We start from the raw sequence: 14,148 nt of genomic DNA on the forward strand, positions 1-14,148 counted from the left end.
CTTGGAAATTCAAAGACTCACGTTTTCTTTTTATAACGTTCGTTATTTCCTGGATTTTTTTCCATTACAGCTGTTTCATTGATGAGTTGGCAATTTTACAATGCATGTTTCCATAAAAATATCCTGGCCCCTACCAACTTCTTCAGATGTTTATCCATTAGATTTTTACAACAAAAGGTATATTTTTAACATGCTGGACATCGTATTCGGTTAAATATATAAGACTACGTGGTAGTTGGCTTGAAGTGGGTGCGTGAGGTCATAGGCAATAGCAAAATCATGACAGAACCTTCTCTTCATCATCTGTCTTCAGTACGTGTTCCCTGCTTAGGTTTGCCAGACTAAGGTTAACCTATTCCAGTTAGCAAAATCTCTGATCTAGTTGTATAAATCCTAGCTATTTTTTTTGGGGGGGGGGAAGATCCTCTGCCACTCATCAGATTTATTTTTCCCAAGCCTGATACAAGAAAAATGGTACTTATCTTGGTAAACACCGTCCATACCCATAAACCCAAGCTTGTTTTTGCTCTTATTTCCCAGTAGCCCCTACTTCCACTTACTTGATTTCGATTCTTGAAATAATCCTTATGATAGTGTACATATATTCATTTCTTAAATAAAAACGTCCGAGCCATCTAGGGATAGTTTAATAAGTTATTCCAAACATGAATGCTGTATTTTGGTGACGGAAACTAGTTTAGAAGAACCAGACGACTATCGATCCCATCACTCTTCGATCGTGTACTAGATGTCGTTTTTATATATATAAGCATCATAGTACACGATTACATGGAAAAATAACATAACAGGAAAATTTTGATTTAATTATCAGGGTGAGCATGAACACAGACCCCACACTTAGAAATATCGCACCCAAGTCATCCACATTTGGGACGATCGCAATGGTCAACCCAACCGTAGTGCAATGGAAGGGCCTCGCTCTGGGAGAACGGCCCGAATGATCACCGTCTACCCCTGTGCCAGGTGTATTTATTTGCTTCCCCACTGAACAAATTAGGCACAAGGCCGTTTTTTTAATGTGGAGAGAGAGGGAGTGGGGAAGGAAAAGGGGACCATCTCCCGATGGGTGGGAAAATGGGAGCTGGATAGTGACAATTGGTATGAAGGGTTGCCCCTACATTGACCAAGGTCTGATATGTGGAGTTACCCCCACATATGGTCTTTGCTTGCAGCATCTGCCGGAACAGACACTACACCTTGATCTTGTTGCCTGTGCCATGGAGGGCCGCGAGCCAGTTGTTGACCCCTACGCCAGGTAAGTATGAAATTTTCCAGGGCGCCACCAGCTTTTTTTATATTACACAACTCCACATACTAACCACTTTGCTTTAAAACTTTGTGTTCATAACAAAAACTATCTAGTTGTGGTGCAGAAGAAAATTTTGGATAACGTATGTACCCGTGACAAAACAAAAAATATGTATCAAAAATCACCTAAATTGATCGAGTAGTTTTATTCTCTAAAGAAAATTATTTTTAAGCAATTAATGGGAATTCATAGGCATAAAAACATAAATCTCACAAGTTTGAATTGAATTATCTCCCTTTCTTTAAAGACTGTTTTCAAAATGGTGGAAGATAAACATTCTTTTGTTACTTACAAAATTTGGGTTATTTGAAAATAAAACTATTCGACCAATTCATGCGATTCCCGTAACATATCTTTGTTTCCTCACGGATACGTATACAATGCAGATTTTTATTTTTCAAATATAGGTGGAATTCTGGGCAAGAACCAAATATTTTTTTTATTTCAAATTCATTTTTTTTCTTTATTTTATATTTAATCCAACCAAGAGTTTTCTTTTTGGATGATAATGTCAGTGATAGCTAGCCAGTCAGAAGTCTTTTTACTGCTATCTATATCACTGGATTAGTATATTTCTTAAGGTAAATGTTTAGTTTACCTTTTTTTTTATATAAAATTTTGTTAAATTGTTTAGTTAGTTTAAAAAATAAAAATAGGGAGAGGGAAAGAGTAGCGAAACAAAGAATTATCAAAATTGGAATTAATTTTCATAAGAACTGGAGCATACCATTGACTTGAAAAAAAAAAATAATAATCAAACCAAAAAAGCGGGGTGAATAAAATGTCGACCTTTTTCTGGTCTTTAATGGTTCAGTTTCGACTTTTTTCTTCCTTTACAGTTGTCTCAGTTTCTTTGACTCATATCACTTTGGTAGTCACAATTTCTTCCTTTTTTTCCTGCGAAAAACCCGAGTTGCAAATTGACATTATCAACAGAAAAAAAAGATTAAAATTAGGGGGGGGAACGAAAAAGCGCTGATTTTTAATTGTCCCGCTCCATTGGAGAAAATGGATCTCCACCATCCCTTCATGTCAAAAAAAAAAAAAAAAAAAATGCAAAAAGAATGTGTTTTTTTATTAAACAGTTTAAGGTAAAAAAAAATTTTTTTTTACTTATTAGTAAACACAGACTTGTGATGTGTCCACCCTACAGATAATAAAACAAACTCTTACACTTACAAAACTGTGCCAATATTTCTCGGCATATAACAAGTTATGCTCGAGTCTTGCACTTGGCAGTCAAACTGACATATATCCGCACATTTGTTTTATTTACTTTGCTGTTCAATATATTTTGTTTCCACTATTACAGACACTTATGAAACCACAACATACACTAAAGCAATTCTCTACTATAAGCCATTTGGTACTTGTTAAGGTACAAGATGTTCCAAAAGCTTATTAAACTTATTAAACGAAAACTTATTAAACGAAAACTTATTAAAATGAACTGCTAAAATCTCACTTGGTTAAGTACCTGTTATATGCAGGATATATGACTTATGGAAAAAAACATTAATTGATGCAGTTTGATTCTTATAATTTTATGTTTGTTGCTTCCGTAGTTAGTCTCTATGTTACACTTTGAAAATGCCAAATTCAATTTTTGAAGGCCAAACTGCTTCAAAAAAGATCAAATTCGTAAAATTTGGCTTTAAAAGAGAGTGGCCTCCCTTTAATGTAGTCATGTTTTCGTACGTAAATAATAATAATAATAATAATAATAATAATAATAATAATAATAATAATAATAAAAATAATAATAATAATAAATAATAATAATAAATAATAATAATAATAATAATAATAATAATAATAATAATAAATAATAGTAATAATATATTAAAATAATAATAAATAATAATAATAAATAATAATAATAATAAATCATAAATAATTATAATAAATAATAATAATAAATAATAATAATAAATAATGATTATAATAAATTATAATAATAAAAAATAATAATAATAATAATAAATGATAATAATAAATACTAATAATAAATAATAGTAATAATAATAAATAATAATAATAGATAATAATAATGATAAATAATAATAATAAATAATAAAAATATTAATGAATAATGATAATAAATAACAATAAATAATAATAAATAATAATAAATAATAATAAATAATAATAATAATAAATAATAATAATAATAATAATAATAATAAATTAAAATAATAAATAATAAGATTAAATAACAATAACAATAAATAATAATACATAATAATAATAAATAATAATAAATAACAAATAATAATAATAATAATAAATAACAAATAATAATAATAATAAATAACAAATAATAATAATAATATATAATAATAAAAATAAATAATAATAATAATAAATCATAATAATAATAAATAATAATAATAATAATAATAATAAATAACAAATAATAAAAATAATAATAATAATAATAATAAATAATAAATAATAATAAATAATAATAATAATAATAACAAATAATAAATAATAATAATAAATAATGATATTAACAAATAATAATAAAAAATAAGAATAAATAATAATAACAACTAATAATAATAAATAACAAATAATAATAAATAATAAATAATGATAATAAATAACAAATAATAATAAATAATAAATAATAATAATAAATAACAAATAATAATAAATAACAAATAATAATAATAAATAATAATAAATTATAATATTAATGATAATAAATAATTGTAATAAAAATAATAATAATAATAATAAATAATAATAATAATAATAATAAATAATAATAATATTAAATAATAATAATAATAGTAATAATAAACATTAGTGATAATAATAAATAATAATAACAAATAATAATAATAATAAATAATAATATTAATAAATAATAATAACAAATAATAATAATAATAATAATAATAAATTACAAATAATAATAATAAATAACAAATAATAATAATAATAATAATAAAAATAATTATAATAAATAACAAATAATAATAATAATAAATAACAAATAATAATAACAATAATAATAATAATAAAATAATAATAATAATAATAATAAATAACAAATAATAAAAATAATAATAATAATAATAATAAATAACAAATAATAATAAATAATAATAAGAAGAAGAACTGAAACCTTGTGGAGGCTTATTGCCACTCAAATTACAGTAAAGACCAATGACCACTGCAAACGAGAAATCAATGGCAAGCAGCTGTTGCGATAATGCAAATTTATTTGCAAATGGTACCGAAATAGGTGGAGAGTACTGGAAAATCTGGGGAGACTTGTTGTCACCCAGCTTCCAGGGAAAACCACAGGCTGTATTCAGTGAGATCTTTGATGACGTTTGTGACAGCTCCTTGTGAGCTAATAATAATAATAATAATAATAATAATAATAATAATAATAATAATAATAATAATAATAATAATAATAATAATAATAATCAAGAAGACCGGATATAATACTAGTTAACAAGAAGGAAAGTCCTGACATATTGTAGATTTTTCCGTTCCAGCAGACCACAGAGTGAAGATCAAGGAGACTGAAAAGCATAGCAAATACACGGAACTGGCCAACGAGCTCGAAGTGATCTGGAGAATGAAGAAGGTAAATATAACATCACTAATAGTAGGAGTGCTAGAAACGATACTGAAAAACTGTGAAAAAAGAATGGGAGAGATTGGAATCAGAGGGATGGCAGAGAAGATACAAGGAATTTCAATAATGAAAACTGCAAAAATATTAAGGAAACCCCTTGAATGTGGAGACTAACACCGCACATAAACTACACACAGACTGGACACAGAAACGGCTACAGATGCAAAACACAAAGGAACAGCACATGGATTCATGAAAACTTAAACTATATAATTGACAAATACCGCCCCCCTTTTGTGTGTGTGCATCACCAAAAAAAAGGCACCACACCAAATAATGAGGGTCAAGGAAGGTGGAAAGACCAAAGAGAGAAAGCACTAGCCAGACCTCCACTGGCTGGGAGCAAAGAGGACTAGAACCTTGGGGTGGTGGGGGGGGGCTTATTGCCACCCAAATTACAGTGAAGACCAATGGTTGCCCCCAACAAGAAATCAATGGTAAGCTGTTGTTGCGATAACACAAATTCTTTTGCAAAGGTTATCGAGAGAGGTGGAGAGTACAAGAAATCTGGGGAGACTGCTTGTTACTCAGACTCCAGGGAACACCACAACTTGTTCTCAAAGAGCAATCTTTGATGATGGCTTGTGTCAATACTCCTAGTGAGGAAATAATAATATATGATCATTGTTGTATTGGTGTGAGATAATGAACTCATGGTAATTTCGACGTGCAGCGGTTCTTCATCGACGAAAGAAGTCAGCACACCTTACGTAAAAAAAGAAAGCATTAAAAAGAAACAGGGGAAATTATTGTCTGCTAAGAGGTGCTGAGCTGAAGGAGTAAATTAAAGATTGCTACTTGCAATGTGATTTTAAGAATTGTATTGAACTATGTAGCACAATATTACTTTCCCAGTACTTATTAGTATATATCTATTTATCTCATTTAGGTCAGATCCATATGTAAAATACAATGGACACTATTTTCAGAGAAATGTTGATAAACTCATATTTGTTGCGTGTTATTGATTTTTCTGTCCAAAAAATAAAAAATAAAAAAATAACTTTTGGCACTGTTCAGAAAATATATACGCTTTATCAAAACATATTTGCTGATTAAATATATTTTTTATTCCCTGGAATTTTTACCGGTCAGACAAGTGTATATAAACGTACGAGGGCCGTTGCAACGTATCCCATTTTCTAACTAAAAAAAAAAGTTAAACAGCTACAAAAGCAGGAGTGGTACCATTGTAACAAACGACCATTTTTACCTTTAATTTTTAACATCGTAACCACCATTCTCAATGCACACGGCGCTTTTTTACTCATATCTGAAATCGACGAACCCATTTGCGCTGAGATCAATTGCATCGACTTCAGAAACAGTCAATAGGTGGTGGTGGATGTTGATCCGGTAAAATATTTTTTTGCATAGAGAAATTCAATGATGCATCTCTGCTTTTGACGCACGTCTATGACAAGGGTTGATTTCTTAGGGTCTTAAATTTTCAGGCCATGAATGCATAAGTTTATTCATCATAACAATGCAATTAGCAATACTCTCTGATCCATTCAAGCCAAAAAAATAGGAGGCATTATTTTTTCAACGTACCTCGTATATACATATATATATATATATATATAAATATATATATATATATATATATATATATATATATATATATATATATATATATATATATATATATATCACAAATTTGATTACAAAGACCAACAACTTCTACGGACTGCCTAAAATACACAAATCTGGCACAATAAAACTTGCCATCGATACACAAAACTCAGAATATATTAGCGCTCCAAACCCTAGTGACCTTACATTTAGACCCATTGTAGCAGGACCAGCCTGTCCAACAAACAGACTTAGCAACTTAATAGACATCTTATTACAACCTTTCACAGATCAAGTTAAGAGTTACATAAGGGACGACATCCATTTTCTTACTACCTTACCACATACAGTAGAAAACGGGACACTATTAGTTACATTTGACGTTAGCAGTTTATATAGTAATATACCCCATGAATTAGGAAAAGAAGCAATAATATTTTGGATCAACAGACACGCACAAACACTGCATCCCAGATTCACAAAGCAATTCATTATCGATAGTATAGACATAATTCTAAATAATAATTTCTTCGAATTCAACAATACCAACTACATCCAAACACTAGGTACAGCAATGGGAACGAAAATGGCACCGACTTACGCAACCCTTACATTAGCCTACCTAGAAGAAACCTTATATAAAAAAATAGAACAAAAATTTGGCCACAGCACTAAAATACTGTTTGTAGAATCATGGAAAAGGTACTTAGATGACTGCTGAGTGTGTAGGTGGGTATGTATATATGTATGCTCCTACATATATTTCTATGTATGTACGTGTGTGTATGTGTGTGTGCCTGCGTACGTGTGCGTGTGCATGTGTACATGTACATGAATGTATATGTATGCGTGTGTGATTGTGTGTGAGTGGATGCTATACATGGGGAAAGAAAGTCTTTAAAAAGAACCCTAAAAAACCCATAAAAACCTTCACCATATGGACTAAAAAACACTCTTTGAAAATAACTTTGACCGGACATTTGAACACTTACAGTTGGAGTCAGAATGTCTGAACACACGCATCACTCTGAAAAACATATTTAATATCAGCGGAGGTAACTCTACAAACTCCTATTTTAAAGAAAAACTTTTTACGAAAACATCTGAAGAGAGCACACCCTAAGCTTGAAATGCGTTATAAAAATATTTTAAAATAAAAATATGATGAAAACCTTTTAAAAAAAACCCTCAATTGTTGATGGCTACACTCTTTTAAATATATATATATATATATATATATATATATATATATATATATATATATAGAGAGAGAGAGAGAGAGAGAGAGAGAGAGAAATAAAAAGGAACAAACCGTATTATGTGTTCATCAACGTTTCGTCTTTATTTCGAGACTTCCTCTGGATGAAATAAAGACGAAACGTTGATGAACACATAATACGGTTTGTTCCTTTTTATTTCTCTATTTTGTCGGAATACTATTTCCATTATTTTCATCATATATATATATACATATATATATATATATATACTTAATTTACACACATAAAATTAATATACGAAAGTATAAATTTATGCGATAACTTTAAGTATTTACTTCAAAAGTGCTCAATACTTAGGTAGAGCTAGTTAGTAAGTTATAAAATATATATGGCGATTAAGCTTAATCGCCATATATATTTTATAACTTACTATATATATATATATATATATATATATATATATATATATATATAACTTACTATATATATATATATATATATATATATATATATATATATATATATATATATATATATATATATATTTGAGCAAACAGTTAATGAAATATGTTAAAAAACACTTTGAAATGAGTTAAAAACATATTTAATCTGAAAAGGAAACACTAGATAAATGGATAGTCCTTAATCCGCGGAGTTTCGAAGAAATACTCTCCTTCTCATCAGAGGGAAAGAATTAGCAAAATGCGGGATCGGATTTTGTATGCAGAAGTCTTTGATGAAACAACAAATAAGTCAAAACATTCCCGTTATAGTGCTGAAAAAACTCCAACCAGAACTTACAAAACTGTTTAAGCGTCGCCTTAAGGAGAAGTGCTTTCCAACACCCTGGAAAACCTCATTAGTATGCCCTCTATTTAAGAATTCAGGTGAACAGTCATCTCCCCCTAAGTACAGACCAATACGTCTCCTGTGTGTCATGAGTAAGTTGTTGGAATCCATATTAAATAAAGAAGTAGTCAACCACCTCAACAGAAACAACCTTCTTAGTGACAGGCAATATGGTTTCTGCTCTGCAAGATCTACAGCAGATGTGCTAACGGTTACATCACATAGGATTAGTAAATCTCTTGACAAAGGTTTCCTTTCCATGGCAATCGCTCTTGACATATCGAAGGCCTTCGATAAAGTATGGCATAAGGGCCTACTTCACAAGATTTCCAGCTACGATATTACTGGAAATGTTTTCTCAATCATTAAGTCATTTCTCTCTGATAGGTTCATAAGAGTAGTGGTTGATGGGTAGAAATCAGAGGCCCACAGCAGTAATGCTGAAGTACCCCAGGGTCCATCCTGGGCCCAATACTCTTCCCAATCTACATCAATGATCTCCCTAAGCACATACTTAAATCATTCGTTGACATCTATGCTGATGACACGACCATCTATGACAACACATCAAAGGCTGTAAATGACAAAGTTCTCTCTAATTCTCTCTCCTCTGATCTTGAGCGCATGGTACAATGGGGGAAGAGGTGGCTGGTTACTTTTAATACATCTAAAACCAAGCTTCTATCTTTACATCATCAACGCTCTGATCCCCATCTGGCATCAATTGAAATGGATGGCTCTCGTCTTGGGGAGGCTCCATGTTTTGACAAGCTTCTGGGTTTGACCATTACTCCTGATCTGAAATGGAACACGTACATCAAATCTGTTGTCAGGGACGCTGGGAAAATGGTGGGATCCTTCTACCGCTCCAGAAGATATCTCACTACTGATGCAATTCTCTATCTGTATAAAAGCCAAGTACGTCCAAGGATGCAGTACTGCTGCCACATCTGGGTAGGAGCTGCTAAAAACAGCCTATCCTAAAAAGTACAAAATAGACTTCATAGTTTAGTGGGGGATGCCCTTTTCTCTTCCCTGTAGCCTCACTCCCACAGAAGAGACGTTGCGAGCCTGTCTTTGTTTTATCCTTATTTCCATGGCATGTTCTCGTCTGAGCTCCAATCTCTCGTACCCCCCTCGCCAATCTTTCACGAGAAACACCCGTATGGCTGAAACTACTGTCAATAATTTTCCCCACTCTTTATCTGTGCCTAAATCCAAACGTAGATTCCATGAGCAGAGCTTCTTTTTCAGAAGTGAATGATTGTGGAACTCTCTTCCATTTGCCTGTTTCCCACCTGACTACAACTTGGATGTCTTCAAGTCCAACATAAACAAATTCCTGACAAACCGCCCCCTTAAGAAAGACACTCTATCAAATCTCCAATGCTAATGATTACTACAATATTATCTCATTGATTACTGTACACATCCTTATCCCTGAGTGGCCTCCGGGCCTTGATAAGTGGTGACCCCCATGTAAAAAAAAACAGAGCTGAGGGGGAAATATAACGAAATACCTAGGTCATTCACGACATATGAAGAAACTGGAATCTTAGGAAGACCGTCATCATTCTAATAATTATGGAAGCAACCAGACTCATGAAAGGTAACTTCAAATACGACCTAGCAAATATACGCGATGAACCAAGTGCAAGAGAGATACAAACAATTGAAGTTAAAAGGGCGCTTATAACCTTTAAAATGTCTCGGTTGGAAGGTATGAATGTCTGGCATCTGGTAGAACGCCACATCCCAGCAAGGAGAAAATGACGAGAAAATTAAAAATATATGCGTGTATATATATATATATATATATATATATATATATATATAAATATATTCAAATCGGAAAGAAAAATCTGAGCGACAGTAAATAGTTGTATTAGGTGAGAGGTGCAACCGATGAACGTGAGGCCCTTTACTAGCGCCATCTGTCGACCGGAAGTGTTATAAACTGGTTAAAGGTCACACATCCGCCATTTTTCATATGGTATTTAAGCGGTCTCCTCTTGACATTTTCAGGATGAAAGGATATCCTTACAAATATGGAAAACGGCGTGGTCCACAGTGAAGTGAGAGGGGCGTGTGGAATTGCGTCATTTTCTCGATAAAAGTATATTGTCATCTTTTTTTTTTTTTTGCATGCCATTTGTAAGAGCTAGCGAGTGAATCCGTGCATTACCGAACTCCTTTGTAATCATGTACATTCGCGAACTTTGGTTTTGCCAGGTACCTAGTTAGTGTAATTATCACAATATTGTCTAAATCCAACGATTCTATTGTTGGCATTGGTTTCCCCGATATTTCTTAAGACAAATATTTCTAGAAAGGCATCGGGTGCTTACTGAACGAACCATGTGAAGGTTGCCAACATCATAAATGAACGTGATTTTTGTGGGACGAATGGGTTCCAACTTGAAGCACCAAAGTCGTCAACTCGTGTCGTTAGCGACTTGACCACCGTTATCACGGATTTACTCCAATAACAATATGGTATAAGATAGACACTGACGATTGTATAGCGCCAAAGGTTAAATTATAATAACTCACAGAAAAAAGACCCCAGTTATTTCATTTGTGCGTTGTTAGATGCTCTTTGTTTTGGAAAAAAACAACGAACAACATTTTTAAGGGTACTTCTATGGTTCAGCGTTTATAATGAAGCGAGAGTTGCACAATCTCCAGCTGCACACCACTTGAAACACTACTGTGTAATCCAATGATAAAGAAAAATCAAAGATAACCAAAAAAAAATACGCTAGTATAAGCGGAGAGCGACTAGTGTTATTTCTGAATAAAAAATTAAGAGGCCAGAATTCCCATTTTTTTTTTCTCATTGCTTTATGAAGGATATAGGGATTCATCGCTTTCTAATTTGTATTCAAGAAACTGTTTGATTTTTTTAGCACTTGGTTCACCGGGTGTATTCGCCAGATAATTTTATTGCAATATTTTTTCATGAGTTCGTTGCCTCATCTGATTACTGGAATAATGGAAATGTTCCTAAGATTCCAGTTTGTTTTCATGTCATTATTAAAACCATTATATTTAGCTATCTTCTTATTCTCTGTTCTGTTATAGTTATTATTATTATTATTATTATTATTATTATTATTATTATTATTATTATTATTATTATTAAAAACTAGCCTGAGTGCGCAACGTTGCCGGGTGTTTGGAGGTGTGTGTTGAGCAAAAAATAAATAAAATAAAATAAAATAAAAGTGGTAGTAAGCAAGCAGGCTCGAACCCGTACCGCGAAGGAGGAAAAGAACGTAAAAAAGCGTGACGTCTTTGCCGTTGCGTTCATCGTCAAACCGGAAGTGGCGAAGATTTGAATTAAGGCTAGTAAATCGAAAAGAGGGGGATGACTTTCGAAATATTTGCGAAAAAGGCGACCCTTCCCTTCACTGTAGAAAAGTGCCCCGTTGAGGGTGAAGGAATCAATGTTTTTAGTCAATATTTCGATATTTGTCGTCCGAAGAGTCGAGCTCAAAATGATACCGATCTCGTAAAAATCCGTCGCCTCTGTCGAAAGTTTTAGGCATACATACATACATACATACATACATTTAAACAGACGGACGATATTTATATTATAGAAGTCATGTATCTATACATCTATCTACCTATCTATCTACCTATCTATCTATCTATTGTATTAACGTCACTTTGTGTGTTTGTGAGTTCTTTCCTCATAGGTTCCGAAACGGCTGAATCTAATTTCACACAAAACTAATTTATATGTTTGGCAGTGTTCTTAGATATGTTTTGTACAGAAATTCTTCAGATAAGTATCGAGAATCGAAAAAATCCGATCTTAAAAATAACTTTTCTCTCTTATAGATATATAAAAAAAAAAATACAGGAAATATTTTACGTTACATCAACTAAGGGAGATAATAAAATTTTCAAATCATTTTTTCTTTATAAAACAAAAAATATTTATTATCATCTGGAGATATAGCTTATGAATCATCCCCTTTGCCCTGATTTACCTCACTATTTCATTTTATTTTTTTCTTATAATAATGAGTTCAATTTACGATAAAGGAAGATGTACCATTTAAAGTCGCAGTAAATTATTTTTTCGTTTGCATATTATCAAACTAAACATTAATCAGAAGTGACTTTTCCAGGACATCGTCAAGCCCACATATCAGCTGACGTGATTTTGTAAATAAACACAGATGGAATTTGATGAACGACATAATCATGATTATATATATATATATATATATATATATATATATAGATATATATATATATATATATATATATATATATATATGGCAATTTAGCTACATAGAATATTCCACGTTTCCTCCACGCTAGGATTCATCAGGCTTACTGGCAGAGAGACCCGACGTTGCCCGGGATTGAATAATGATCAACGAATATTTCACACTCCTTTTTTTATTGTCATCGAAATCCGTGAAATCGCCCGAGAGGAAGCTTCATATGCTTCGATGCAGTAACATTGCCCAAAATATATGTTATTCTACCTTGGACTCTAGAGAACCTACTGTCTATTTTATAAAAGTATTTTATATAAACGTCTTTACAGTTAACGAAAAAGATTAAAAACATTAAGGAATTTACGTGCAGGGTTTGAACCTACAGACCACGTCATGCAAAAAAAAAAAAAAAACGCGCCAATTTTCAAGTCTTATAAAGTTTTTTGCAGTTAATGAAGAAAAATTAAGACATTTATCTGCGAAGTTTGAACCTACAGACCACGTCATGCACAAAAAAAACGAAAAAAAAACAAAACACGTTATCAACTTATTCACAGTAGAATTTTCCCGGCCTGTTGTTCTATCATTGTTGCTAAGCGACGACATGGAAAAAATGACTTTACCGATGATAGATAAATTAAAATAACGGTTTCGATGATCGATTATCGATAATTATCGGAGGGGGGGTATTCTGAGACAAAACTTAACTAAGATCACTCTTAGACTTCTACACTAAAGTTCTGTAAATTTTAAGGAAAATCTGTTCAGCCGTTTCGGATCCTATAAGGAACGAACTCCCACACACAGAAAGAAAGTTGCATTTATATAATTGTAGATGTATTGTGAATTAGTCTATCGGGAGAATTATTCGTCATAATGTATAATATTTAATGTTTAATAGAGGATTGATTCTATAATAAAACATATGCAATCTGCATAAATTGAAATATCATGTTTAAGTGTATCGTACGATTGGGCAACACCGGGCGGCCAGCTAGTATGTATATATATATATATGTGTGTGTGTGTGTGTTGTGTGTGTGTTTGTGCGCGCGTGTGTGAGTGTAATGTTATTTAATCTAAGCTTAAATCATAAAGGAAATATTTAATTATGTGTCTACATTTAGTTATAAATTATTTTTATATAATAAATCAATTTGGTTTTTGAAGTTTGTTTAAGCCAGCATCATTAGGCACATTGACTTCGACTATGGTTGCTACTCTTGCCTTCTTGTTTCAAATAACTAGGTCATTTTTGACATCTCTGTTTTC

General features: G+C 31.8%; 1 non-coding gene across 1 annotated transcript; it reads right to left on the reverse strand.

Moving 5' to 3' along the window:
- Positions 1-828: 828 nt before the first annotated feature.
- On the reverse strand, positions 829-992 carry LOC145243167 (U1 spliceosomal RNA). The gene has a single exon (XR_013862849.1). It is a non-coding gene; the product is annotated as a U1 spliceosomal RNA (small nuclear RNA).
- Between the last annotated feature and the right edge of the window lie 13,156 nt (positions 993-14,148).

This window comes from Euprymna scolopes, chromosome 21 (assembly GCF_053919585.1).
Source record: "Euprymna scolopes isolate OS-2025 chromosome 21, ASM5391958v1, whole genome shotgun sequence".
Classification (NCBI taxonomy): Eukaryota; Metazoa; Mollusca; class Cephalopoda; order Sepiida; family Sepiolidae; genus Euprymna; species Euprymna scolopes.